Source organism: Cibotium barometz, chromosome 51, assembly GCF_041138505.1.
Source record: "Cibotium barometz isolate CiBa-2024 chromosome 51, ASM4113850v1, whole genome shotgun sequence".
NCBI classification, from domain to species: Eukaryota; Viridiplantae; Streptophyta; class Polypodiopsida; order Cyatheales; family Cibotiaceae; genus Cibotium; species Cibotium barometz.
In genome coordinates this window covers 45,100,881-45,125,303 of record NC_141096.1, presented here as the reverse complement: position 1 = coordinate 45,125,303, position 24,423 = coordinate 45,100,881, and the positions used below count along the sequence as shown (strand labels likewise).

At 49.9% G+C, this 24,423-nt stretch overlaps 1 protein-coding gene across 5 annotated transcripts in view; it reads right to left on the bottom strand.

Annotated features, from left to right (window-relative positions):
* LOC147609672 (uncharacterized) overlaps nucleotides 1-24,423 on the bottom strand; it is a 106,798-nt gene that overhangs the window by 21,594 nt on the left and 60,781 nt on the right. The gene's annotated exons all lie outside the window — the stretch shown is intronic.

Sequence of the window (24,423 nt, the reverse complement as noted above, 5' to 3'; positions counted from 1 at the left end):
GTCGCCCACATAAAAGCGATCAATCCGTGATAAATTAGTCCCTCCCTGTCGACGATCCGACCGAGAGAAACTAAGACTGTCCTGAGAACGGGAGAAAGCCCCATGCTGCCATGCATCAGTGATCCTCAGTGTCATGCAAAACCGATCCCAAGCTGCAAGCTCCGTGCCGTGCACTGTAACATGACTGCCTCCCACCCTATCGGCCGGGTCCTCAAGCATATTGAAGTCTCCCCCGACACACCAATGTGCGGCCTCTGGCAATGCATCCGTAACCTGGGTCCAGAACTCTGCTCTGGCACTAGCATGATTAGGCGCATAGACCTTGAGCACGCCCAATAGCTCATCATGCATCCTCAGAATGACATACTGTGCTCTACCAGGCACAATGATCCCTCGATCCACAATGGCCTGCTGCCATACATCTGCGATGACCATGCAAACTCCTCCCTGTCCACCCAAAGGACCAAACCCTGCAGACCAAAAGGTATCCCATCTACCAGGCATCACCGAACCATATCTCCGGATCCTGCTCTCACCCAAGTGGTGCTCCTGCATCATCAAAATATCAATGCTGCCACCAACCAGGCATCTCTGAAGCTCCTGCCTCAAGCAACCTCGATAGCGTATAAAATGTGCTCCACCCAGGCCCTGTACATTCCATGAGATGATCCTCATGGATGACCTGCTGAGGTAGATGCTGTCTCAGCCGTGCGGCGGGCCTTCGCAAGTGGCTTGGATGGAGATCCACTACAGAAGCTTCTTCCGAATGCTCAGAAGAAGGGGGGCTATCTGCTGCTCCGGAGATATGTCAATGCCCACATAGCATCCCAAATAGCGCACTGTAGTGCCGGGGGGCAGCCACTGAAAACCATCAACTGGCCTCCAGGTCGGGGGGGGCATAGAACTGACCCACAACCCACACGACTTGTGCCAGTTGATCAAAGCGCCCGAAGCTCTGCAAAACCTGTCCATGGCTGAGGCGAAGCGGCGGAGGTTCTCCTCTCCTCCCTGAAGATAGACAGCAGTGTCATCCGCAAACTCCGAGTCTAGGAGCTCCTCCGAGGTGCGGATGGGGAGCTGGAGGCCCCGCAAACCTGTATCCTGTGCCGTCAAAAAGTGCTCATGGCCTCCGCCACAAAAAGAAAAAGAAAGGGCGCCAAGGGGCACCCCTGCCGCACCGAGCGCGAGAGCTGGAACCTCTCTCCGCGCACGCCCTGTATCAGCACCTGGCTATGAGCCGATGTGTACAGTGCAGAGACCCCACGGATCCACTGAGGGGGGAAGCCCATCCTCTCCATAGTGCCTTCCAAGAAGGCCCAGTCCACCCGATCATATGCCTTCTCGAAGTCGAGAAGGAGCACTGCCAGATCCTCGTGCCGAAATCTAGCCAAAGCCGTAGCCTCCCAGAAAGAGAAGATGTTATCCAGGATGCTCCTATCCTGGATGAAGCCTGTCTGCGTGGAGTGGATGATGTCTGGAAGGTGAGGCTAAAGCCGCCTGCTGATCGCCTTAGCTAGGACCTTGTAGGCCGTGCCTAGCAAGGTGATCGGTCTCCACTGTCTAATCTCCAGTCTGTCTCCTCCCTCTTTGGGGATCAAGTGAATCAACCCCTCTGCCATGCTGTCCGGCATGACCTCCCGACTCCATAATCTCCTGGAATGCCAATCTGAAACCCCTATGTAAGAGACCCCAGTACCTCTGGAAGAAAGCCACTGAGAGACCGTCCTCTCCTGGGCATTTGCCCCGAGGAAGTGCTTGAAGAGCCTCCTCCAGTTCCGTATCCGAGAAGGGGGAGAGAAGGGAGTGCTGCAAATGGGCCGGCACAACCGGTCTCGTGAAGCGCCAGACTGCCTCCCGAGCCTCTCTCACCCTGTCATCTGCTGGCTCAGCAGAGAGCAGATCCCTGTAAAAATCTGTGGCTATCGCCCGAACCCTGGGGGGATCCACCACAACCTGGCCATCAGCCTGCCGAAGACGCCTGAGACCCTCTCGTCTGAAGCGAGGCCCTGTCGCCTCAAAGAAATCTCGAGTCACTCTGTCTCCAGCCTGAGTCCAAAAAGAAGCCCGAGCATGGAATCGGAACTCCACCCTCCTCTCCTCGATGGATCTGATCTCTGTGCGAGCTGACTCCATCTGCTCTGAGATCCAAGGGCTCGTAGGATCATTCTCCTGGAGTCTCTGAAGGGATGCTAGACTCCTCCCGCAGGCTCCTCTCCTACTCGCTGAAGGCCTCCAGACGGTCCAAGGCAGCCTATCTGAGCATCCGACTGATCTCCTGCAAGCCCCTGGCAAGATCGCTGGCTGCCGATCCTCTCCTGAACTACAGCTCCTGCCAGACCTGCTCAACTCTGGTCGCAATCTCAGGCTCCTCTATGAGACAATCTGGAATCCGGACGCTCTGGCCTCCCTCTCCTCTCGTAGGGTCCTCGATCTGGAGAAGCACTGGAAAGTGGTCTGAAAACGAGGAGCCTGCAAGTATGCCCACAGTGCCACCTCTATCACAAGCCCACTCATCAATGTAGAACCTGTCGATGCGGGAAAGGTTAACTCCTGTGGCCCGTCTATCCGAGCGCGAGAAAGATAAACTCCCTTGCAACCTGCCAAACTCCGGGAGAGTCCACGGATCCTGGCCTCTCACCTGCAGCACTAGTTCCTCCCAGGCAGCGAGCTCCGGCCCATGAATGGTCTCCTGGCTGCCCCCCATCCTGTCCTCTGCATCCTCCAGCATGTTACAATCCCCCCCTAGGCACCAGTGGTCTGCCAAGGGGAGGGACTGCCTAATGGTGCTCCAGAACTCGGCTCTCCCGGTCGCCCCATTAGGGGCGTAGAAGTTGAGGAAGCCAATGCGGTCTTCCCCAACCCGAAGGATGATCCACTGCGCTCGACCCTGGACCAGAGTGCCAGAATCCACAACCTCAGATAGAAGCTGCTCGCTGACTAAGATGCATACTCCACCCTGGTTCCCCTGGGAGCCATATGCCGGTGACCAAAAAGTGTGACTCCTGCCTGGCAAGATCTTCCCGCAGGTGCGGGTACGCCCGGCAAAAAGGTGGTGCTCCTGGATGAAAAGGATATCTATGGGTCCTCCAACGAGAGCCCTCTGGATCTCCTGGCGAAGTCTGCCCCGACCAATGTAGCAGCGATGTCCACCGAGACCCTGGATGTTCCAACTTCCATGAGAGGATCCTCATGGATGAGCTATGGCAAGTGAAGCAGCCGCCACTGGCTCACCCCTCTCAGCCGGCCCGGATGATCTGCCCTCCACTCTGTGAGTCTTGGGCACCGGCTTGGGGGGAGAATAGTCACTGTCTGTCCGGGTGCGGAGTCTCTCCAAAAAGAGGGTGACCTGTCTCTGTGTCCAGCCCCACTCCGCCTTCGCCCTGTCCAGGGCATAGGTGTGAGACCAATCCTCTGCATATATGTATCTAAAGGTAGGCTGCACCCTCGGGGCGGCATGGAGGAGAATCAGTAGCACCGCCTCAACTGAGGTGTGGACCGGATCCGCCTGCCAATCTCCTATACCAAACAAGCTCATGCGGGCTGAGTGTAATCGGGTCTGCAATAAGTCCGTGAGCCCCAAGTCACTGAAGTGGTGAGAAAACTCCAGTATCTGATCACGCAAAACTCCCTCTACAGAGTTGCAATCCCATGCTGTGTCTGGGGCAACACTGAGAGGAAAGGAGAAGGCCACCATGCTGCTCACCACTGAAGGAGAACGAGAGGGATGGCACACCACGCAAACTCGCAGGGGCACGACCAGTGTCTCGAACGGGCCAGCATCCAGCTGGAGAGACCTGAAAAAACCGTAATCCACTGGGAGCCCCATCACTCGCGGGGGCTCCCCAGGGGAGGATGGAGAGAACTCTGTGGCGGGCGAAGCTAGGATCGCCATCTCCACCGGCCCGAAGTGGCGGTGGAACAGCCGCTGGACTGAACTCTGGCCTACCCAGCTGCGCTGCCCCGGGGCAGTGGGTGGTCTGGCGAAGTATCCTGGAGAGGCCGAGGGAGGGATGGGGGCTCGCGGAGAGGAGGGAGGAGAGCAAGGAGAGGATGGAGAGGCGTCTGCCAGGGGATAGGTGTCAGGGGGGGCCGCCGGGGGAGGCGGGAGGGGGGGGGCTGGGGGGGGAGAGGGGGGGATGGAAGGAGTGCTCTCCGAGCGAGGGGAAGAGGAGCCGGGGGTCGCAAAGTGCGGCCCAGGATCCTCAGGAATCTGCTCCATGGAGGGGGCGGGGCCCCCCGCGGGGGGAGGCGGGAGCGGGATCTCCACGTGGGAGGCTCCACCGGCGGCCTCAACGGGCACTGAGTCTGAATCCTCATCCATCGGGGTGGGACCTGCTGGCCGCCTATCCCTGACTGGAGCATAAGTGCAGGTAGGTGCCTGGACGCCAGCCGGAGTCGCCTGTCCGCCAGCCTGTGCTGCCTGCTGGCGTCTGCGAGGACGGTCCCTGCGGGCCGGGCGTTTCCGCCAGCGAACCTCCTGCCATGTGCCAACCTCCTGGGTCTGCGCGGCATCCTCCGCCGGGGGCTGCTCGTCAGATGATGGCGCCTGCTGAGGCGAGCCAGGGATGTCCGGTCTCTGAGGTGGATGGCCACCCCTCGGGTCTCCTGCAGTGGGTCCAGAGGCGGCATAGCGTGAAGGATGAACCCCCTTGTGGGGGCAGGCGCGTGCGAGATGGCCCATCTCCCGACAGGTGTAGCACTGGCCGGGGAGGCCCGAATACTCCACGCGCTGTATCAGATGTCCTCCAGAAAGACAAGGGAGGAGGATCGTCTTCGGGAGGGACTCCGGTGACGGAACCACAACACGAATGGCCGGGAGTCCTGTTGCCCAAGAGCTCACTGAAGCCGCTGTCTGAGGCGTCTCCACCACCTGCCCCAACGCCTTGCCAATGGATGACAAGAGGGGCAAGTACTCCCTACGGAGTCCAGGAAAGCAGATAGTGACAGGAAAACCTGTCGCGCCTGCTAGCGGGTCAGAAGCGGGGTCGAAACCGTGAGTCCATCGCGCCAGGAACGCCCGGGAAGAGCGGAGGGCAATGGGGCTCCGAGCCAGCACCATCTAAGCTGCCTGAGGGGACTCGAAATCCACCTGGTAGTAGCCACGTCCCAAAAAATCTACGCTGACGATCTTGGCAGGCACGCCAACAAGGCTGCCTTGCAGAAGGTCGCGAAGCTCTCTCCGCATCGGACGGCTACCCACTATCTTGCAGACCAAGGAGGAGGCCTCAAGAGCGGATACTGTGGAAACAAACAACTGATGATCTTCGGCTGTGAACTCCAGACGGAGACCGGAATCGGCAGGGGTAGTCGGAGCGGCTTCCATGGAGTCCTCCAGAGGGAAAAGGCCAGAAACCGGGGTCACCAACGGGAGGGACACAGCCCTGCGAGGAAGAGGAGAGGCGAAAGGTTACAGGATAGCGGGAGCGGGGCGCGGGGGGGGGGGAGGGGGGAGCTGAGGCGGGGGAGCTAGCGGTGGGGGGAGGGGCAAGACGGAAGGGGAGGAGAGGGAGAAGACGGGGGGGAAGAGCCGCGCAGAGGAGGAGAAGGCGGAAGGGGCAGAGATGGCGGAGGAGAGAAGCGAGGCGGAGGAGAAGGAGGCGTGGGGGGTAGAGAGGCGGGGGAAGAGATGGCGGAGGAAGGAAGCGAGGAAGAAGGCGGGGGGGGGGGGGGGGGGGGGGGGATGGCGGGGGAGGAAACGTGGAAGGAGGCGGAGGAGGAGAAGGCGGGGGGGGGAAAGAAGGCGCGGGAGGATGCGAGGAAGGAGGGGGGGGGAGGATGCGAGGAGGAAGGCGGGGGGAGGATGCGAGGAGGAAGGCGGGGGAGCGATGGCGGGGGAGGATGCGAGGCAGAAGGTGGGGGAGAGATAGCGAGGAAGGGTGCGAGGAAGGAGGGGGGGAGAGGACGGAGGAGAAGGCGGGGGACAGGCGGGGGGGGAGAGGGGGGCGCGACGGCGAGAAGCAGCGGGAGGGGGGGAGGCGGAGCTCGCAGGCGCAGATCACAGTATGGGGGTTTTACTTAGTTTGCCTTGTGCCATGGCACGTCTATCGAATGCACAATCATATCATCAAAGAATGTGCCCACAAACGCTCTATGAGGCCGGAAAATCCTGTCCATCATTCTGTTAAATGTGGCAAGTTCATTTGTCAGAGGGCATAACCAAGAACTCATATAATCCAAAAGTGGTTCGGAATGCTGTCTTATGCACATCCTCGGGTATAATACGTATCTGATGATACCCGCTTTTCAAGTCAATCCGACTAAAGAATGTGGAGCCCTGTAAGCGGTCCAATATGTCATCGATCTTCAGAATAGGGAATCGATTCTTGATGGTATTCTTGTTCAGCGCCCTGTAATCAATACACATGCGCCAAGAACCATCTTTCTTTTGCACTAAGAGTACAGGTGAGCAAAAGGGTGATGAGCTAGGCTGTATCAACCATTTATTCAACAGCTCCTGTACCTGACTCATAATTTCTTCTTGTTGGGCTGCACTAACACACTACGGCGGTCTATTTGGTGGAGTACTACCCGGAATTAGATCAATGGCATGACCTTCTGGCCTTTCCGGAGGAAGTTCTCCTGGCAATGACTCGGAAAAGCAATCTTGGAACTCACATAAGAAATCAGTCCTGTCCTTATCTAACGTAGACAAATTAGATTTAGACTCATCATCTTTTGCATCCTTTACATAAATCAAGTACGCGGAAAGATGCTTTTTCATTACTGATGAAATTGCCGAAGCTAATACAATAGGAACAGATTCCCCTTTACGCTTTACATCCAAAACATGTTCTTTCCCTCTATGAGTCAAAGTAATCTTTCTATTGTATGTATCCACCACCGCATGTACTCTGTGGCACCATGGCATTCCCAACAAAACATCACATCCATCAAGAGGCATGATGAAAAACTCCTCACTGTCCACATATCCCTGCAAATGAAGCCTGAGCTTCCCAATAATAGGAGTGACGGATTCTGCATACCCAAGACAAGCCATGTTAGCCTCATGTAAAGGCCCCATCTCCTCTGCACGGATCCCCAATCGGCCAGCCAAATCTGGTGAAATAAAGTTGGCTCTAGCACCTGTGTCAAAGAAAATCAAGGCATTTTGATCTCTCACTTTGCCCCATGCCCTGCACAAGTCAGTCTCTTCACCACCTGGCTGTTCCCCAACAAGGTCAGGAACTAACCCTGCAGAAGGTTTTGGTTTCTTTGACTTGGGCTCCCCTTTTGTGTCAGAGTCCTGTTGGGACTTACGCTTGGGACAATTAAGAGACATATGTCCCTCTTCTGTACAGTAAAAACATTTCCGAGCATCCATCAAAGCCTCTCTCTCCTCAGGAGTTCTCTTGGGGATTGGTCACTTCTTATATCGCTTCTCTGTAGACCCTTTTGCACCACGCGAAGCATGCCCTGACTTTTCAGATTTTGTTATTGCCTTTAAATCCAGATGAGACCCCAGTGAGTAACGCATTTGCTGTCATAGCATTCTCTATCATCTGTGACATATTTGTTACTCGAGTCTTTATGCAATAGTCACGCACTTCCTTGGGCAGCCCACAACAATACTTCTCCACCTGCTCAGACAAAGGCGCTGCACGGTAAGAAGTAAGTGGGAGTAAAGCTTCCCAAAACTTCTTATTATAATCTTCAAGATTTTCACACTTTGATGCATCCAACTTGTGCCATGTTGTCATTACATCCACCTCAAGAGTAGATGTGAGCCATACGGAAGAGAACACCTGTTTAAACTGTACCCAAGTAGATGGTGCTATGCCCTGTAAAAGAAGAGTGGACCACCACTGCAATGCATTGCCTTTGAGAAAAGTCGCAGCTTTTCTCACCTTAGAGGACTCCGTGTAATTACCACAGAAAAAGCAGCATCAAACTGCTGTAAAAAGGTAAGTGCCTTTAGTTTATCTTTGGCCCCACTGAATGTGTCAAACTTCACAGCAGCTCCCCCTTCCTTATAATCCTTCGCCTTACCCATAGGCGTAAGATTATCGTAAGGAAGTGGCTTCACAAGATTGCTACCCCCAGCATTCATGCCCATCATAGGGTCAACATTACCAATTCCCACAACCGGTATGCCATACATTCCAGCCATGTTTCCAAACATACCATTATGCATACCGGGCTGCATGCCCCCATACATATTTCCTTGTATTCCGGACTGCATACCACCATACATATTCCCTTGCATACCAGGCTGAAAATTAGCTCCAAAAGTCCCTGGGATACCCATGCCTCCCTGAGGGTAACCCCCGGTCATGGATTGGAACACAGAGCCACCACCAAAATAACCTGGATGCAAAGACTGCTGAGGAATAGATGGCTGTCCGAAAAAGGAACTCTATGAGTTAGCACCAAAAGTATGTTGCATGTTTGGAAACTGTCCAAAAGATGGATCCTGTGGGAAGGCACCACTATTGCCCTGAGGTAGGTTCTTAGAACGCACGTTCTTCTTCTTCTTTTCAGGCTCGGAACGGGATCTCATAAATTCAGCAATTTTCTCACTTTGTGTGAGCTGCATAAACACATCCATTACACCTGCCAAACGATTTTTAAACTGAGCATCATCTTCCTCTTTACTAGGCATATCTTCTGGCTGTGTTACATCCTCATATTGTGCATCATCTGCAGCCTGTTCTCCTGCAAGAATCTCCTCAGATTCATTTCTCTCAAGAGAGGTCTCTTGCTCTTCCTCTTCATCATAAAAATATTCGTCTTTTGTATCAGACATGTTGCTGAATTTTTCAGCAATGACTTTCCTGGAGTTACCCACGAGCTCACCCCCTTAAGAAAGTTGATGATGGGTCCCGGCAACGGAACCTTGAAACCGGCCTCTGGTAGAAACCAAAGTGCGGTAGACTAGCAGTCACCCTTCCAATTGTAGTCCAATAAATAACAAAATTAACTGGAGCTAGAATGCCCCAAAACTGAAAGGAAATCGGCACCTGTTGGCCCCAAAGCTTGGCGCCCCTTTCGGTATTTCTTTATTCAAATTCAATGAAATGTATAACTGAGTACAACAAAGCCAGTCGAGGAAAGAAAACCTGCATGTCCAATCTGGCAGCCCTCAAGACCTCTTAGCACAGAGGATTCACACACAGATCTGTGTCCCACAAAAGCAACACACTGTGCTTCCCTCTAGTCAACCAAGACAATTCAGCAGGGCAGCCTTGAGCATACATCTAGCTGTTCCATGAACATGGTCTCAACTCAGTTCAAACATACATCCACTGTCCAATCTCTGTTTCCACCCTTCAAACTGCCATACCCCTCCTCTCACAAGGGGCCAGATGACACAAGCAGACATAAGCCAGTGGACATGAAAGAAAGATTGACAAGTTCAGAGCTTACCAATTCAATGCGTGGATCTGTACCAGAGGGACTGAATGTACCTCACTACATGCTTACCCACTAACTCAAGTGTGTGCTTTTCAGAATATATTGTGTATATTATATTAGTAAAACATTATTTGCCAAGTCTGTACTTGCAAAATAATGTCTGTACTTTTCTCCCTGCAACCGCCTAACTGATGCACCAACTATATTCTGATAAAACACCGCCTGCAGCTTGAGATGCGTCGCCTGTTACTGTTCAGGACTGAAGAGGACTGTACCTGCCTGTACCTGTCCGTACAGGTCAGCAGCACCCCACTGTACCAGTCCGTACAATACTATAGTACTCTGCTGTACCTTTCCGTACAGTTCTGTACGTGCAACTGCTGCCTGTGTCAGCTGTCGTACAGTAGCGGTACCAGTCTGTGTCTGATGTCCTGCAGCGTCTGTGCTATTCTACCCGTACAGTACCCATCTGTGCACTAGTCTGTACCATACATACTCGCCTGCACAATAGCCGCCTGCTGTCTGTACCTGCCAGCGCCGCCTGAACCAGTCACCAATAGAACTGCAGCCGCCTGACTGTACGGCCTGCAGCCACATGCTCTGTACGGCCTATGCTCTACACAGCAAATCCAGTAGTCACCACCTCTATGCAGCCAGTCGACAGGGTTTCTCTCCTCCTCCACGCACGTAGCTTGCACGTTTTCCAAAAAGCAAGAGAGAGAAAAAATGAGAGAGGCGTGTAGCTCCCAAAAGTGGATGGGAGGCTTTACACAGTTGGAGATCCTGATTGCTGTCAGAGCTTGCACTGAGGATGGTAGATGCCTCTACTATGAGATCCAGGACGAGGGCAGACTTCAGAGAGTGGAGGCAGAGTCGCCTTTGGTTGCAGACTGCATCTTTCAGAGGATACGGGTAATGGCCACCGCTTCCCGGAAGTGGCATATTGATCCAGACCCTGCAGATGTGGACTCTGATTGGCGCATATGGGCATATGCTGCGCGCCCCTTGGCAGTGGGACCTTGGCGAGTACGAGTGGCATGATCCTTATACGTCCCCCGAGGCCACAGAGATCACCTTTTTCCAGTACACTGTTCGGTTGGGGAGACACATTTTGACTGCGAGGAGGATGGTCTCTCCAGCTGCATCGGAGCATTGGCGGCTACAAGGACTCTCACAGGAGTTCCTAGAGGATTTTTGGACCAGGCTCTAGGCTAGTCGACAGGCACGCAGGGTCTCGACTTTCCAGTGTGGCTGGTTGCCCACAGGGGCTCTGCAGTTGGCACTTGGCTTGTCTATAGTGGTCTTCCGGCAGCCTGCGTCCGATGCAGCCACCCTTTGGAGACACAGACACTGCCTAGGGGACTGTCCACAGGCGCAGTAGATTTGGCTGCGGATGCTGCGCATTTTGACCCCCCTCTCTGAAGGGCATGTATACGTGGGGTGCCGCTGCTTGATCGACTTCGTCAGGGCCTGCTCTGGGATACAAGACGGAGCAGGACAGCTAGGCCATCAGATTCATTAGGGGCCAGCCTCGCCTTGTTCCTTCACCGGATTTCTCGTCCGCCGGCTGGACACATGAGAGGGATCTACGATGGGAGCTCCTCAGCAGCCTCACCATCTGGTTCACCTGGAGAGCCCGGTGTTTCAGGGTCTTTAAGGGGAGACTGGAGCCACCAGCAGAGACTGTTCGGGGGATTTGGCAAGAGTTGATCCACACCCTGCGAGGACAGTATGACCGCATCCGGGGCGACTCAGATGCGGCGATCTTGCGGCACTAGGCCTTTCACACCACTTGGCGCAGCGGCCCCTTCTATACCCTACACGCGGGTACCCCCCGCTGGCATTACAGGCCACCTGTTTGGCTTTTCCCCCCTCCTATTGTATGATATAGCCTCTCAGTTATTTGTACTGATATTTGTACTTTTTTGCACCTAGGGAGAGTCTCCCTAGCTGCCTTGATTGGATCTCTGCTCTGCCTTCTTATGAGCAAGAGAGGTTTTGTAGCCCAGCGGGCGTTTTTTTTATATAACTAATGAAAGGATCTTTTCTCAGAAAAAAAAAAAGAAGAAGGCTCTTTTGAATCAAAGAGACCACCCATGGCTAATGCAGACTCCCCACGATGCATATTCAATGCATGGCTGGAGCTAGCCCTTGTTCTACCTGTCAGTGGAGCTACAAGTTTGCTATCTTGCAAAGTTTTCAGACCATCTCGGCACCGACTTGGCTACTTTTTCCATAGAAGGGGACTAAATTGTTGGCTGTTCCACATGTTCTACATGAGGATTTTCTTGTGTAGGGGCTGGCTGATCTCAATCCCCCCTTGTTGCAATGGGTAATAGCCCATCAAACATGTCTTGTATTCCTATATCATGACTTTTATACAAGTTATACATGGGCTGAACTGAATTTTCAGCAAATATCACATCTCTACTGACAAAAATCTGGCATATTGCTGGATTATAAAGATGGTGTCCTTGCTCTCATTGTTGTAGCCCACAAAAATGTACTTTATTGCTTTATCATCTAGCTTTGTTCTGGCACATGTGCATATGCCAAACACCCAAATATACGCATATAATCCACTTTTGGCTTTCGGCTATACCAAGCCTCAAATGGTGTTATGGTTTTCAAGCTTTTGTTCGATACCTGTTCAACACATGAGTTGCACACATTATAGCTTCCATCCAAAAATTGTGAGGCAACTTTTGTGCTTTCACTATGCATCTTGCTATCTCCATGAGAGATCTATTTTTCCTCTCAGCTACACCATTCTGTTGTGGTATATAAGGCACAGTACATTGGTGTTTGATGCCCTTTTGAAGCATATAATCCTTGAATGCATTTGACATGTATTCTCCACCGCTATCTAAGCGGAGTGTTTGGACTTTACATCCACACATATTTTTAGCCATTGCTACAAAGTGTCGAAAGCATGTAAACACCTCAGCTTTTGCTTTCAAGGGGTAAACCCAAGCAAACATGTAGTAGTCATCAATGAATGTGACAAAATAAAGATGCCCCCCTATGGATGGTGTTCGCATTGGACCACATACACAACTGTGTATGAGCTATAATTTACTTTTAGCTCTAGCGGCTCCATCCCTGGGGAATGGTTTTCGATGCATCTTTCCCAGAATACACCCCTCACATACATGTCTTGTTGGACACTCAAGAGGCGGCATATTGTCAGAAAATTTACATGCCCAAAATGAGCATGCCAAAGCTCTGCATCATACATAGTAGGAACGTGGGCAGCCACTGTATGTGCATCATAAGTACGCTTGTCATAGGTGTCCAGCTTATACAAGCCTTTGTATCATGTTCCGAAAGTGACTATTTCATAACCCTTTGATGGGTCTTTCACCAAACACTTCCCATCTTCAAATTCAACCTTTAAACCTTGGTCGTCTATGGCTGAGACGAAGAGCAGATTTTTCTTTATCCCTAGAACATACAACACTTTTGTCATACATATATTGGCACCATTGGCTGCAACAAGTATGACATTGCCAATTCCCTTTACTGGATAAGTGGTATGATTTGCACATGATACAGTGCGGCCATGAGAAGCATAAACCAAGTGCTGAAATACATCTTTCCATGAAGTGATGTGGCTCGAAGCACCACTATCAAAATACCATGATACATCCTGTCTGTCATATGCAATGCAAGACATATCATTGTTTGAAGCACTTGGTGTCACGTGCACACCCATCAAGTGTACAAGTGGCATGGCATCATCAGGCATATAATCAGGATATTCATTCAGGCATATTTAAGTATGAGCATCATATGGGGGTGTTTTATCACCAACATCAGCACTCTAGTCATCATGAGCATTGTAAGGCATTCATGTGCATCAGCCGACAGCATCTATAAACCAGCCAACTGGCATTTTATGGCATTCATATGCAGTCGTGAGCATTCAGGGCTGGCTGACCAGCACCAAGCACTCATATAAATGGAGATGCATACCATTCAATCCATCATCGCATCTCACATCAGCATTTTCAGTCCATCAACGCATCCCAGTTCAGCGCATAGTTCAGTCCAGTTCAGTTCAGCCAACGCACCCACCTCCTCAGCGTTTCCTTCTCAGCATATAGGGAGCATATTCAGCATATAGTTCATCATTCCTATCTCCTACATAGAGGGAAGCCGGCATCGAAGGGTGGACCTCAGCATTGGAGCAAGGAACAGTCCTCAGCATCAGTATTCAGCCTATTCTTCTCATCCCGAGAAGGATATCCATCTAGGAAAGCATCATAGATCTATTCAGATCTCATTGTAACCCATTCATCTAATATAGCTGCATTGCATTGACACTATCTGTCTTTTCTCAAGCATCATTAAGTGCAGTTTAGTTAGACTAAGGTTGTGTTTACGACGGTCAAATCCCTCACACGTCATATTGGTATCAGACCGTTACAAGGTAACCAGCCTTAGATCATTTTCATTCCCTTAGTCATTCAGTCAGACATCATGTTAATCGCTTCCGCACAGTTAAAAACCCAGTTCTCAAAATCTTGCAGGCCACCCTTAGGGATTTTCCCTTAGGTATGCATTAGTAACCCATCCATCTGCATTCTTGCACAGCATATAGGGTTGCACATGGCTTGCATAGCAGTCATCTTAGCAGTCAATCTTGCATCTGCAAGACATACATATTTGCCCATGGATTCTCTAGGGAAGAATCACATCCATCATCAAAGGAGTGCATAAGTTTTGAGCTTCAACTGGCAGTAGCAAGGGGTTCTCTTCCACAGAAGAAGACGGAAGTTTGCTCCAACATCACCTCAAGAGGTTCAGAGCTTCAGGAACGACAGAGATGGTAGGTGAAAGGTTTCCAGAGACAGGTCAGGGGTGACTCAGGTATTTCCAAGCAGTTTTAGCAACATTTGCCATTCAATTCCCATAGTCGACAAAGTCTTTGGCGGCTCAAAGGATCTCACTCCTACATACGACCTCAATCCCGGCAGAAGAAGTCGGAAGGGGGCAGTGGTTCGGTGGAGAAGGATCAACAGAGGAGTCGAAAGGTTGCCAGGTATACCACCCAACAACGGTTTAGCAGAGGGGAATGTCACGTGCACACCCATCAGGTGTACAAGTGGCATGGCATCATCAGGCATATAATCAGGATATTCATTCAGGCATATATCAGTATGAGTATCATATGGGGGTGTTTTATCACCAACATCAGCACTCTAGTCATCATGAGCATTGTAAGGCATTCATGTGCATCAACCGACAGCAATGTTACTCAGCCGACAGCATCTATAAACCAGCCGACTGGCATTTTATGGCATTCATATGCAGTCGTGAGCATTCAGGGCTGGCCGGCTGCAGCAAGGCTGGCCGACCAGCACCAGGCACTCATATAAATAGAGGCGCATACCATTCAGTCCATCATTGCATCTCACATCAGCATTTTCAGTCCATCAACACATTCCAGTTCAACGCATAGTTCAGTCCAGTTCAGTTCAGCGAACGCATCCATCTCCTCAGAGTTTCCTTCCCAGGCAACAGGAGAGCATCTGCATTTTCAGCATCAGATCAGCATCGCATCAGTTCCAAAGCCATCCCTTCAGTGTTCCCTTCCAAGAGACAAGGGAAAGACAGTGGGACAACAGTTCATTCAGTATATCAGCATATTCAGCATATAGGCAGCATATTCAGCATATAGTTCATCATTCCTGTCTCCTACATAGAGGGAAGCCGGCATCGAAGGGTGGACCTCAGCATTGGAGCAAGGAACAGTCCTCAGCATCAGTATTCAGCCTATTCTTCTCATCCCGAGAAGGATATCCATCTAGGAAAGCATCATAGATCTATTCAGATCTCATTGTAACCCATTCATCTAATATAGCTGCATTGCATTGCATTGACACTATCTGTCTTTTCTCAAGCATCATTTAGTGCAGTTTAGTTAGACTAAGGTTGTGTTTACGACGGTCAAATCCCTCGCATGTCACACTTGGTGTGTCACTAGTGCATGTGACCAAAAAAGTGTACTCTTCCTGAATTACATTAGCGGATTGCTCTGCTTTGTCATCAAAAGAGTCTGCTACTGCATTGCCTACATCTTTCTTCTTCTCTTTTGCAATCCACTTTCTACATTCATTTATGTAGTGGCCAGGCCTATGGCAGTAGTGACATTTGCCCTTCGTTTTAGGCTTGTTTGCATCCCCTTTATCAGACTTTTCACCACCAAAAGAGGGTTGTCCATGACCAACCTTACTAGACTAGTGTCCCCCATGCTTAAAGCTCCTTGCTTTACCCTTATCCTTGGCTGTAAATGCCTTGTCTCAGGGTTGCTAGATAGGTTTGCTCTTCCTGCAAGAGTAAACCCATTAGCTCTTGAAAAGTGACGGGATTGGCAACTCCTCTCATAGAGAGGTTGAGAGAGGTGTGAAAGCCCAAATAGGAAGGTGGTAAAGAATTAAGAGCGTTGGTGACCAGCTGTCTGTCTAAGATAACCTCATCAATGTTGAGCAATTGTTCCTGGAAATCTTTCACTTTGGTGAGATTATCTAATAACATGGAGTCACCCTCATCCCCATAGAAAGAAGATCCAATTGTCTCTTCAAGTAGGCAACTCTTGCCTCGTTGCGTACCTGATACATAGCTTCCAATGTGTCCCATGCAAGCTTCGATGTGTTGCAAGACCGAATGTGTGGAATAACAGACCTTTTCACTGAAAGGGCTATCAAGTACATGGCTTGTGCATCCCTAGAGTCCCATCTCTTCTGCTCTTGTGTGGGAGAAGGTTCTACTTCAGGAGCTCTTTGAGCACCTCCCCTTTGAGGCGTTGCTGGCTATATGGTAAGTGGGCGTGTGTCATCACCACACACAACGCCCCAAAGCCCTTTGGCTACCAACAAATTACAGCTCATGAAACTCCATAGGGAGTACTTTGATCCATCCAACTTGTCCTCCTGGGTGAGCACACCAAATACATCTGTTCCATTTTGAGCCATGTAGACAAAATACACCTGCAAGCAAACCAAGCACTAATGTGCACTGCCAGGCAACCAAATGTCCTGTGCAAACTTTTGCTTGCAACTTCAAGCAAGTATAAACCTGCACCAAATTGTCTAAGTACACTCAATGTGTATACATATGTGACAAATCAATGCTGTAATCTCCTATTACATGCTCCAAACTGAAAAGCCCCAATTTTTATGCACTGCAATTGCTTCAATGTGCAATCAATTGCCCAATTTTCACAAAAGCCCCAAATTTATGCAATCGAAAGAGGCTCAGTTGATTGATTTTGGCCTCAATTTTTAAAACCCCCCAAATTCCAAGCAAGGCAATATGTTCAATTTTGCCAATTTTGCATCAAATTGAGGAATCCACCAAATTCCGTAAGGCAACTCACAGAAATCCCCAAATGCTTGCACTTGCAAGTGTCTGAATTTAATGTGTAAAATCAAAAAAAATTCTTTTTAATGATTTACTTGCAAGTGACCTGGAGAGCTGCAAGTGACCTTGCGGTGGAGCTAAACTGCTGCTGTGAGCAGCGGGGAAGCTATAGGTGGCGAAGGTACAGAAGGTGACCAGGTATAGAAGGCTACGAGCTGAAGACGGAGGTGCAAGGGGGTAGCGGTGCAGGTGCGTCAGGTGGCTGACTGTGGGTGATAGCACACAAGCAACTTGCTGGCGAGAGGCGTAACAAACGGTCCGTGCGCAAACATGGCGAACTGGTCGGAACCAGAGAAGACGTCGGATGGCAGATGACGAAAACGGCGATGAAGACGCCGGCCATAATGGGGCAAAAAAAGCCTCGAAATTCCGACCTATGCCATGTAATACGCAAGTGTGGCTGAGCACCGCTCAGTTGCGCCCCTCGTGGAAAGAGAACCGCTCGCGGGCTACGCGGTAGTGGTGCACTGGACAATAGCACCGCCCGAAAGGGAGCCAGAAAGGGCGGCACAGCGGCGGCGCAAGAACAGCCGCTGGATGGAACTCACGGGCACTGTCGGACGGAAACTGCTGAGCGTCGGAACAGTGTGGACGGAGGCTGGCGAACAACGATGGACAGAACAGTCGACGGAAGTCCAATGGCATGCAAGAGCAAGAAAGCTCTGATACCAAATGTTGGGACTCACACACAGCAAGGTTTCCTACAGATTAGGGTTAGCTGCAGAAACAAGAGGCTCACACAAAGAGAGAGAAAGCAAGACACAAAATGTGTGGTGATCACAAATGCAAGTCAACTCTTGCATGTGAGTCACATCCATATAATATAGAAGTACAAAAGTTATATGGATAGAGTGTCCTTTCACACTTGATATCCAAGGGGGAAAACCACATGGGAAAAAGTGCCCTTGGTTAAGCCATGTTCACACGTAGCACTACTATAAGTGAGCATATGCCTACAAACAGCAAGCTAACAAACGCCCCTTGGCTCTCTCAGAACTCTCTTCTCTGCAATAATGCTCTCCCCAATGCAACTCTTTTTCACAATGCTACCCTGCCACTATGCACTTCCCTTCCGGCTCTCAAGCATCTACCTCTCCTCTACTGTGCATGCAAGAGTTATTTCTTCATTTGGCTGGGGTGACAACCATTGGTTCTATTATAGAAGGTCGCCAGGCAACAGTCACCTATTTCCTAAGGTTTCTAGCTATCCTCGATGCGCTTATTCTTATTCCTAGGGTTGGGGTGGACACATTTATAGAGCTCAAAGGTTTGGGAACAAAAAAACCCATCAACGTCTGCCTTGGTGGAGCTGCTGGGAACAAAAAAACCCATCGTCTGCCTTGGTGGAGCTGCTGTAGGCAGACTCTTATGGAGTAGAACCCGAGCTCAGATAAGCTCTCTACGAGAGCTTCCAACCAGCTCCACGTGCGTCTACACAACGACACCATTACTGGAAGCTGTATCGCCCACTGCCAAGCTCTCACAGATTCTGAGCTGAATGCCAAGCTCACACAGAGTTGCGCAGCTCTAATTGAGCTCTTCAAACAGATTTCAACTGCCCCAGAAAATGCTTGAAGTAGATGTTATGAAGGACCTTTCTCAGATGCTGAATAATGCACCAGAAAGACAGCAACTTCAATCAAAAAATTTGAGCTCAAAAATGGGCTGAGAATGGAGCTATCTCCTTTAATTTATGCAGTCCACATTCAATAGAGTGACAATAAATCTGTTGATTGCTTTCTCTCTCTCTCTCTTTTACTCAATAGCACTCCTTTTCTCCCTTCTCTCTCTCACTCAGAGATGCTTGCTCTTACTCAAAGATTTGCAAACATAGATCTCTCTCACTCAATGTGCCACACTCACTGCGGGAGAAATGTTATATATATATATATATATATATTAATGTCTTCAAAAGGCCATAATGACCTATGAGACCAAAAAGTTACATCATGGTGGATCTGATACAATGTCTGGATAAAAAACCAGAAAATGAAAAATAAAGATGATACTACTGGCACCTAGAAAATGAAACTGGAACTAGAAGGTAAACAGAAACCCTTATAGGGTGTGAATATAGTGAGGGGGGGGGGTACGCTATGGAGGTGAGTGGAGTACAGTGAGGGGATACAATATCATGTAGGATGGGGGGGTACACTATGGAGGTGCCTCCATCTCATAATATGTGCCGCATCGGACGCTGGCAGATCTCCTCAATATCCTCTGTGGTCAGCACCCTGACTGGGTGTCCCGCATGTCTCGCAAGAATAATCTGAATCCGCCGCTACAACCTCCGTCTATGCTGGGATGCCTCCTCTGTAGTCATGGGCGTCTGGACCACCCAAGCTCAATCGCCCGATCAATCAGTGTACCGCTGGTGTGGGCGGTATCCATGTCCTGCTGCTGCTGTGGTCCATCTGGCGCAGTGATGGCTGGACTAAAGAAGTCTGTAATGTGCCTCTGAGTCTGGCTCTCTGTGCGCCTAAGCAAACTATCTCTATATCTCCGCATCTCAAGCAAGAACAATCCCAAACACCTCTGGTCCTGGTACCCCATGACTCTGGAAAGTGGTCCAAAACCCTCTCTGAATATACAATGGAAACGACCACGTATCTCATAGTATGCAGTACAACGGAGAGAGAATGCCATCTCAAAGATTTACTAAATATACTCACAAAGAACTATTCCCCTCCCTCAAACTAGTCTGGGCCACCCACACCAATGCCATGAGAAGAAGGTACAAAGAGTGTTGCACAAAGCAAGGTTCACATAGAAGCTCACAAAGAGATTTGGATGTTGTCTCTCTTAATGCTCCAAAATGCCACTCAATTAAAGCAAGAAAACAGCCCACTAAGCAACTAATGCACACTTTATAATGAGGAATGCTTGTGAACAAATCACATACACCCACAAACACTAAGGTGCATCCTATCAACACATGAAGGAGCACACTCCCATGGGAAGGAGCTCTAATACAATGTTAAAAGAAATGATGAGAAGAAGATAATATGGCAATCAATTATGAGTGATTAACATTATCTTAAGCTATCATCAATGTGCTAAACACACAACGAAGCTACAGGAGTATAAATGAATGAGACTCAAGAGCAATGGAATGTGCTCAAGAATCACCACATAGGCATACACATGGAATCAATGTAAGATGGACACAATGCCATGTAAAGTAGAGAGTATGTTCCACAAAGGACCACTTAGTATATTAAGCACTAAGCAAGTACACAAAGTATGCACTCTACTCTCTCCACTTGGCTAGTGAATGAGTAGAAGAGCCTGTTAGGCACCTAGAGGCCTAGAATCGCTCTACCTCTCCTAAGATCTCTCACCTGACTCGCCTAAAAGGTGATGGCTAGAATCAGGGAGTCACCTACTTGACCTACACAGTAATCAAGTAAAACAAGAGCATTCTAACCTTAGACCACTTTTTCTAAGGTACCACTAAACATTTCCCACGAAGGTTTGCACTAAGGATGGATGCTAGATCACATATTTTCTAACAATGGCTAATAGGACCAAACCCCTCTCTCAAAAGGCAATGGTACCTCCCTTTGATCTCATAGTAGACTGAGCATTGGCATACATAATGCTCCTCGGACTCCACCTCTCTGCTGCATAATTTGCAAATCATGTCCTCCCTGGGTATCCTCGCTATTCTGTCGGCCTCGATCTCTAGGGTATGGGATGAAACTCCGAGCTAGCAAATGGCAATCCTCATGGCATGAGACATAAAGATATCCAGGAAGCCTAGTCTCTATATGAACCCATCCTCAGTGAGACTAAGGAAATGATCCCGATAATACTGCATTTTGAGAAGCAAGGGCCACGCCGGGGTAATCCAAGTGTCCCTAATGTTTGCCTGAAACAAATCATATCAGAGCAATCGGTTACAGTCCACATGGGAAAGCCTGAGGTATGATGAGTCTCGGTCATACTAGTAAGGAGCGAAGCGAGCTGGTCAATCTGAAGCCCATATGCTGTAAACCATGTGATAACAGAGCCATACTAAGATGAGTGTGTGCCTCTCGCAGCACCTGAGAAGACTCCAGGGCTAGGCGAGGCAGTCATGTGGAGTCCTATTGGGGCAGATCATACATACTTGGCATTTTCACTAGCCGGATCACCAGTATCACCAGTCCCCCACATACCAATGCCACACACTACCATCTACTTCACACATGACATGGCAGACATATACACTAGCAGAGTAGAGGATGGGCTCCTACTCATGGATCCCCTGGCACCTATGGATACCATTACAGCCCAGTTGGCATCACTCCTACACACGGCTGCATTACAGAGCTTCCCACATCGTGTACACTCAGGAGAGCCTGCGAGACCTGGGACTATGCCCCAGAACAGATGGTATGATGACGAGTGCAGAGCCCTATACTCACGGGCTCCGCATACAGAGAGCCTTGGGAGTCATCACAGAGCAGGAGTCGAGGAGAGAGATGAGGAGACTTACTCGCCGCAAAAGGCGGGCCTTCGCAGAGATACAGGAGCTAGAGATCTTTCATTTCTTCATGAGTAGAGATAGCCCTATCTCATGGCGGCACTTCAGAGAGCCCCGGACCCCGACACCTATTGCAAACCCACAGACATGGCACACATATGCAGAGGGCCTATACCATGCCCCACAGCAGCCACCTATACCTCAGCCACAGGAGCCTCGACCTACCACAGCTAGCTTCTTTACCCACTCGATGGTACACGAAGCTATCCGCTGCCTACAGCATGGACGGGCCGCCGACCATATGGGCCTGCAGGGTGAGCATCTCATATATGCAGTAGATTCTTTAGCTCCTTTTCTTGCACACCTGTTTAACAGGGCACTAGCAGAGGGTTTGTCTGCGGAGTGGACGATGCACACCATTGTGCCGATTCACAAAACAGGGGATATGCTCGATCCGAGCAACTACAGGACGGTTATGGTTGGCCACGTGCTGGCCAAACTCTATGGTGCAATGCTGGAGCAAGAGCTTAGCTTATATGCTGAGCGAGCAGGTTTACGCTCATCAGGGCAAGCAGGCTTCAGGAGAGCTTTCTCTACCACTGACCATGTATTCACTTTGAGATGTATGATTGATCAGGCCAGAGTGAGGAAGAGAAAGCTCTATTGCTGCTTTGTGGATTTCTGCAAGGCATTTGACACACAGTACCACGAGAGAGGCTCTTTCAGCGCTTGCAGTCTCTTGGCATACCAACAGATATAACATGGGGCATCTATGCATTATATGAGCAGGTTTTTGGGCAAGTCAGATGTCCAGGAGGTATGTCCAAGACTATTGCTAGCACCATTGGTGTGAAGCAAGGATGCCCACTTTCCCCCACGCTATTTGGGTTATACATTGATGAGGTGGCTAACTTCATTACACGGGGAGGCGGAGATGGAGTTGATTTAGCAGGTACCTCAGTACATATTATGCTCTATGCTGATGATATTGTATTAGTGTCCGAGTCTCCAGGTGGTCTACAGCAGCATCTACATGCACTCGATGATTTCTGCACACAAAGGGGTCTTACTGTGAACCTTGGGAAAACCAAGGTTATGGTCTTTCATACATCGAGACAGGGCAGGAGTCAGCTGGCATTCACTCTCGCAGGATGCCAGGTGGAGGTGGTGACATCATACGTGTACCTAGGGGTTACCTTCTCTGAAGCAGCCACACGCTTCACCATGGGTTCAGCAGCCAGAGCTAGATTGACACGGGGATATGCAGCATTGGCTATGCTAGAGAGACAGTGCCACCAGGCGCATTTTCAGGAGCCCCGGACGAAGGGGTGGCTATTTGACACATTAGTCACACCGGCATTGATGTATGGAGCAGCGGTATGGGCGCCAGGCCTTCCTACCCATTGGTGGACACAGATAGAGAGACCACAGGCCCTCATGATGGCACGCATGATACGCAGCAAACCGTCGGTACCTCATGACATTATCCGAGCAGAGTTTGCTGCGCCTCCTATGATGGTAGAGGCTATATTTCAGACTATATGCCTGCTAGACAGATTCAAAGAGATGCCACAGGACAGATTGTCATATAGAGCTTTTGAGGCATCTAGACAGCTGGCTGAGGCAGGAGACAGAGGATCATGGTATGCACAGGTCACACATTGGTTCTCACAGCATGGCCTAGACATGGATCATCTACCACCATTCCAGTATGACAGGGATGCACCACATATCCGTCTCTCTCATAGTGAGAGGAACAGAGTATTGAGACAGGATCTATGGCAGCTCTATACACGAGAGACATGGATATCGCCTACACAGCCTCTTCCACCGAAGATGCTATACTACAGAGATCCCTTCATGAGTATCACTGATGATGGATTTATAGAGAGGCCTAGATACATGGAGGGATTTTTACCACACGGCTCCCGAGTGGCTATCGGTCAGCTCAGAGTTTCATCACACCGATTGGAGATTGAGACTGGCAGAGCAGCACGGATCCCCCGAGAGGAGAGGGTATGCAGATTGTGCAGAGAGGAGGTGGAGAGTGAGGAGCATTATGTATGCAGATGCAGAGCATATACAGCCATCAGAGAGAGATATCCCATTTTATTCAGAGAGCCACATTCCCTACGCCAGATCTTTGAGGCAGCAGACCAGCGCATATTGGGGAGATACATTCTAGACATACAGCGCCACAGAGAGACATTATTACACGCTCAGACAGCTCCAGAGGGGGGGCGACAGACACAGATTACTACATTTTTTCAGAGATCCATCCCCCTCCCAGCCCCTACATGGCAGGGAATTACTCTCCAGAGAGCAGAGACACTTAGAGCCCGCCGGAGACAAAGGACACCTAGCTTTCGGACACCACGCCTATACCAGAGAGAGATGACATAGATCAGAGCTCAGTTTCACAGAGAGGGTGCGGAGCGACTGGCTCGCTTCAGAGCACACCCAGGCATGTTCTTCAGGGAGCTATGGACACCCCCTTCACTGATGTACACCATTTTATACCCCCAGTATGGTACAGGATGGAGCTAGCTAGGTTGCATATCATGATTGTATACTCCATGCATATAGCTTTGCATTCTCCTAGTAGTAGAGCTCCATCCCCTACACACCCAGATTCAGCTTTTTTGTTCAATACTTTTTCATTTTGTTGGGATGACAGAGGATACCCCATACAGGTACTCCGATTTGTCTCATAGGCCGAGTTCGGTCTTTTGGAAGACGTTAATAAAATCTTTCTTTCTTTCTTTCTTTCTCTCTATATATATATAGGTAACTGTCTAGAAGAGTGCCTCTATAACCATGGGGGATGCAGAAAACTCCGTTCGAATGATATGATATGGGACAGATGGTTTGCTGCGAATCATCCATGATAGCATGAGGATCAGAGGCCGCTCAATCTGCTCTGCTAGTCTGCCGAGGATAATCCCTGTGCCCAAAAGGGGGCTGCATATATCATCACTGGAGTCAATGAGACGGAAAATATGTTACATGTGATCCGTGAGTAAACTGTGTCTGTGGGGGAATATCCTGTGTCTAGAGAATCTCTTGGATCTAAAGCTGCCATGTAATGTGGGCTCTATGACACCATGGGAAGGAGCGAACCAATTCTAGTAGTTTCAAACTTATAATAAAGATAAGAGTCCATATACTCTTTATCTTTT